Source organism: Balaenoptera ricei, chromosome 15 (assembly GCF_028023285.1).
Source record: "Balaenoptera ricei isolate mBalRic1 chromosome 15, mBalRic1.hap2, whole genome shotgun sequence".
NCBI classification, from domain to species: Eukaryota; Metazoa; Chordata; class Mammalia; order Artiodactyla; family Balaenopteridae; genus Balaenoptera; species Balaenoptera ricei.
Genome location: NC_082653.1, coordinates 38245772 through 38251933, shown reverse-complemented (window position 1 = coordinate 38251933; position 6162 = coordinate 38245772).

The window sequence follows — 6162 nt, the reverse complement described above, 5'->3', positions numbered from 1 at the left end:
TCCTGGTTACTCAGCTAGACCACATTTCCCAGATTCCTCTACAGTTACTTGTGGCCATGTGTCTGAGTTCTATCCAGTAGAATGTGGCCCACGAAGATTTCCCATGAGCTATCTTCCACTGTATTTTTTCCCTATCTATCAGCTAGATGGAGAGGATTCTAAGAACTAAGATGGGGACTCATGAGATGAAGGAGTCTGGGTCTTACCAACCAGGAGAATCCAGTGGACTTTATATGAATTAGAAATATATTTTTTTATTTTGGGGCTACTGAAATTATAGGGGTCATTTTTTATAGCAGCTAACATTACTTATCCTAGGTAATACAGTTGGTCACATCCCTTTCACAAGGTACTGTCCCACCCAGACACAATACATTCTCCTAAACTCCCCCCAGATCACCAGACCGTATTATTGGGTCTTTCGCTCACTCCCAAGAGGCATGGAGTCTAATTAAGAACACATGTATAAGAAGCTGAGGCCCCTCTTTCCCACACCAGATCCCTGACAGCTAATATTTAGTGAGCACTGACTGTTAAGAAAAGCAGATTTAAAATGAAGCTAATAAAGCTTAAGCTTGGGGCCTCTCACATACATGAAGCTTTCCCAAGGCCTTGAAAGTGGCCTTAGCATGTTCACATAGTTAAGTATTTTCATAAAATCTGCAAATGCAAAATGTTTTAATTTTTTTTAATTGGTGGGAGGGTATATTTAAATAAACTTCAGGCCCCACCAAATCTAGACACAGCCTCGAGGCTGAGTGTCTAACATGTATTTTCAAATGTCATCCTCACAGCCATTAAATAATAGGTACTATTATTTTATGGAGAAGAAATCTGATGCATGAAGATTTTAAGTCACTTGCTCCAAGTCATGCAGCTCTGATTTTCTGGAACCAGAATTCAGGCACAAGCTCTAATGCCCAAGCCTGTTGCCACCCTCATGGTGTCTCTAGCCCGCCCATGGGTCACATGCATGTGGTCCAGGGAATCAAACCAGGAAGCATGAAGCAATAGCAGCAGTGTTTAGTATATTTCTCTTGGCCCCTCTGAATGACTTCCTTTGGACTCACCCTAATTTCTTCAGTCCCAGATAAGAAAAGCTGGAGAGTTTTTCTTCAGAGCTACATTAAAGTGTTCATTTCATACAACAAGAAACACATAGGATTTAACATCAGAAGATGTGAGTTTTAGACTAAGGAAACAATGGGACGTAATGGCACAGATTTTGCCAAGAGATTGATGTACGTAGCAGCAAGCAACTGGATCAAACGAACAACTATGGGCTGTCAAAGGCAGTGGAACAGCTTCAAAGCTCATTACTACCTCAGCTTCCACATGGTGCAAAAGAACTGGAAGATGTGGAGGGTAAACAGGCAGGCTCAGAAAGGGGGTTAAAACGTGTAACTCCAGATGAGCCTTCAGGGCCAGCAATGCCTTGAGGATTGTGGGCGCACACCCAGCTGTTACCTGTATGGTGGTTTGATCCCCAACTAATACGCCAGCTGGTGGAGTATTATTTCCTTGTTGACTTTTTTGCTGCCACCTGGGGAGTCTTGGTAACTGTAAACAAAGATTTAGAACACTAATAAAGTGTCGGGCGCCAATGCAGTTTACTCTGTACTAAAATCAAGTAAGCTGTGGATGAGCAGCTGGCATGGAGGATCCCAGCCACAAGGGCTGGTGGGGAGCAGGAGGAGTCCAGGAGCAGGGAGGTGGGGTGAGAGAAAGGGATCTGATTGCTGAAGCCTGTCAGTTCAGAGCCCGACTTGGACTCAGGCACTTGGAGTAGATGCTTTTACATGGGCAGGGCCCCCAGCCCCCAGCTGCTTTCAGTGTTGGCTGCTAAGGGCTCACAGAGGCCTCCTTCCCCAAGAATTGCCCTTAAGTGATGCCTAGGAGGTTATACCCCTATACCCCCCACCAGGAGAAGCCTATAGCAATGACTGACTGATGCAGGGGTACAAAAGGCCAGCTCCCTTGCCTTGAGGAGGGGACGATTGTGTCTCTAGAGCCTTTCATGGATCAGGCCAAGTTTAGATTTTGCCAGAGCACACATCTTTGCTTGCCTTCTTCCCCTGTCCTGTCTTCTTTCCTCCCTTAGATGCTTCTCCTAAGCTTCCTTCCTCAATATACCATGGGCAACTGATTTTTCCTGTCCTGGGCTCTGCTTCTGGGGAATCCAACCTAAGACACAGTGAGGGTTTTAGGCCCCCAGTTGCCACAGCTAAGCCTGGCAGGAAGTGGGCAGGGCTTTGAAACAGGAAGTCCCCAGAGATGTGCATTTAGGACACATCCTCCTGCTATGTATATACGTAGGGGATGGCAGGTAGAAATTGAAGACACGTTTTGATAAGAAATTGTCAGCTCCCGGGAGAAACCAGTCAGCAGAGGATGGATGTCAGGGCCCTAACTGGGAAAGTACAACTGGCGCACTTAGCAAGAAAATCAAAGACTATCCCAGTGCTAGAGCCTTGGTCAGCAAAGCCAGGGTGGAAAATGCTATAACTTGTAGGATCCATGGAGGTTCAGGACTCATATGTGGCTCACCAAATCCTTCATCTGTTGGTAGCAAGACCCAGCTACTTTGTAGCCTTGTGAATCTGGGCAAGTTACTTTTCTTTTCTAAACCTCAATTTCTTCATTTGTAAAATGGCATACAGCATGCACTCAAATGGTAAATATTTTATTATATACATATTATTCTAAGCCACAGTGAGTAATGGAATTTTTGCCTGCTAGGGGGCAGACCTGGATTTCTACATAGGGCCTACCTGTAGATCCAGACTTGGAAAGCAAAGAAAAACAAAGCTATGGGATAAAATGTAGGGGCTGAAATAATGGCCACATCAACCCAAAAGGCCATGATGTTGCTTGTATGGCTACCCGTGGTCCTGCATCTTAAGGCCCAGAGCTCTGCGGTGCCATTTTTGCATCTTCGGAGCCAGTCTTAAAAGCAAGTGGGAGAGGGAGAGAAAGAGGGAGAGACAGATGTAAGCCAAGAATCCTCCAGATTTGAATATCACTTATCTAGAATTGGACCCAAGAGGGACTGTTGGGGACAGAAAGTTGGTCAATCAATAGTTATTGACCTCAAGTCTGAAATTGCAAGAGAATTTTTCTCTAGCTTGGCAGACACTACATTCACAATGCCAGATTCCCAGTGCATAAATCCAGCTGGAAATTCCCAACCAGAGCACCAGGAACTCTGAGCCACTCAAATGTTCTTTCCCTAGGATGACTCTCTACTCTCCCCATACTTGTGTACAGAGTTGTATGATCCTTATTTTAGCAGAGGGTTCCAAGAAGCAGACCTTGAGATAAGAATTCACATGCAACTTGATTTATTGAGGAAGTTCTCTTGGGAAAAATTGGGTGTGGAAAGCAGGACAGAGAAGGAAAGAAGCCAAGCCAAGTTCTAGCCTCAGCCTTAACCCTCAGGAGAGGTTGATAATGTAAATTACACCTCAAATTTCAGCCTAACTCCAAGGCAAAAGAGCTGGGCTTTCTTTTTCCCACTCCAGTCAATCATTGGATAGGGACTACTTTTGAGGAACTTCTGTCTCTCAAGCCAACCCAATAGCCCCAGGGAGGTTCTCCATAGAGCATCACAGAGATGGAAAATTAGAAGCAAAACACTTAGAAGGCAAGGAAAGGCACACTGAAAAGGTCAAAGGGATCCAAGGGAATCTGAGTGGAACACCACTGGAGATGCTACACATTTACACTTATTTTAAGGGACTGGAAAAATCTAGTTTCTGCAAATGTGCAGTTTATTCTATTGGTTTTAGTGTTATAAAATTGGAAGGGCATAGAATTTAGCCTTAAAAGATGTGAGTTATAGTTGTTGCTCTGACTCATATAAACTTTGTGACATTGGATGGATCACTTAACTTCCCAGAGACTTAGTTTCTACATCTATAAATGGGTTTATTACTTTTGACCTTTTCAATATACATTGATATTTTCTGTTGGTTCCACAGGTTTTTGATATATGTATTTCAAAACCTTAAGTAGGATGGTAGGTTTTTCATTTTGGCTTGTGATTTTGATAGTATTCTTTCTTTATAGTTCAAGGCATAGTGTTAGCCATTCAAACTAACACTGTTATGTGCTAGTTCCTTTCATTACTGTTCCTTTTATTACTATGCTATGTCTCTCTTTATGCTTTTTAGCTTGAATTCAATTATATCTGACATTAATATTGTTATATCAACTTTCTTTTAGTTAGTAATTGTCTTTTGTGTTTTTTCTATTTTCAACATTTCTGGACAATTATGTTTTAGATGTGTCTATAGTAAACCACAGATGGTTGGATTTTTAAAAATCTGGCCTGATAATCTTGTTCCTATAGGCCATTTGAATTCCTTTACATTTATTTTGATTGCTGTTATATTCATACTTAGTTATATGATCTTATTTTATGTTTTAGATTTATCATGCTCTTTATTTGCCTCTTTTTCCACTTTTTCTTCTTTCTGTTTGATAGTTTCAAAATTTTCACATATTTACTTAAGTATAAAATTTTATAACAAAGTTTAAGTTATTCAGTATTTCTACCCTCCTCCCAAATAACCCAAGAACTTAATATGCTTTAATTACACAATGAATACCTCCCCTTTCTATATTTTCCTTGACATTATTTGAATTGTATCTAGTTATGTGGAAAAATACCATTCTTTTTTTAAAGAGTCAATAGTAAATTAAATTTAACATATTTCACCAAATTCTACACTAAGTATTGTTTCTATATTTCACTCCAACCCATCTCTCAAGATGTTTTCTCCTTCTGCCTAAAATTCTTTAGTAGTTATTTCAGTGAGGATCTGTGTGTAATAATCTCTCCAATTATTTCCATTTCATCTAGAGTGAATTTACTTCCAGCTGTTGATTTTGCTGCTGTCTTTCTTAGCATTATTTTCTCATATGTTTTGGAATTTTATTACTGAATGGAGACAGAGAGGTTGCACACTTTCTCTCTCTCTCTTCCACCCCTTGTTTCACAGTCCTGCATATTTATATTTGATTTCTTCCACCACCTCCCAAGAACAGTAATTCCAAAACCAGGTCTTATATTGGTAGTTCAGGGCTCCCAACCTACACTGATATTGGAGTCATTACATATTCAGCAACCAAGTCAGCAGATTGTTAAGCCTAAGTCCAGGATGAAAGATTTCATTTCTTACAGTTTCCCTCTACACAGCTTTATATAAATGGTAAATCAGGTAGTGGTTTTAAGAGCTTATTTCAGCATCCTTTAATGTATGAGAAAACCTCAAATTTGCTTCTGGTTTCAAACAGTGAGTTTGAAGAGTGAGCCTCTTACTTCCGTTGTGAAATTTTTAGTCTTGTTACTCACAGGAACTCAGATTTTTCCATTGGCTTCTGGATCTGGAGTTCAGTGAGTCTGTAAACTCAATCCCAATTACTCCTCTGTTCAATTCCATTTCTGGCTTTCACAGATGTTTATCTCAGTTTTTAGAATGGCCATATTGTCTAAAAGTCTTCTTTTTGGATGTCAGATTTTGTATTAGTCAGCTATTGCTGCATAATATAGTTACCCCTGAAAAGTGAGTGGTTTACTACAATAGTTGTTTACTCTCATTCATGTGTCTGGGCTTTGCCTGGGGTTTGGCCAATCTGGGATGGGCTTGGCTGGGCAACTCTGCTTCACTCTGCAGGAAGTGAGATGGGAGAATAAAAATTTTGGCTACTTTATCCTCTTGCTATCCAGTCTCCTGTTTGTGTCCCTTCCCCCCAACCCACCCCCTGCCATATAGCCAAGTTTAGTGGTAGCCAAAGAACTAGGGTACCATTGATGAGTCCATAAATGTCAGTCCCCTAGGGCACAGAGCGGGTTAGAGAAGGTGAGGGGGGCAACAAAGAATACCTAGTACATGATCGGAGGGAAGTCATAGGCAGTTGGTAACTCACTGGGAGACACAGGGCATGTGCAAACAGAAAACCAAGACTCATGAGTCTCAAAAAGGTGTGATTCCCCCAAGACAGATTTTTGGAAAATCATTTTTTGGCGCTTTTGGAAATTGGCAACTCTTGGCTTAGACTGGGGGATACAGAGGCAGAGGAGTCCCAGTATCTCCAAGTGGGAAAATCCTGTTGCCTTTGAAAACCGTCTTGCACTCAAAGAAATATGATTCCCTTTGG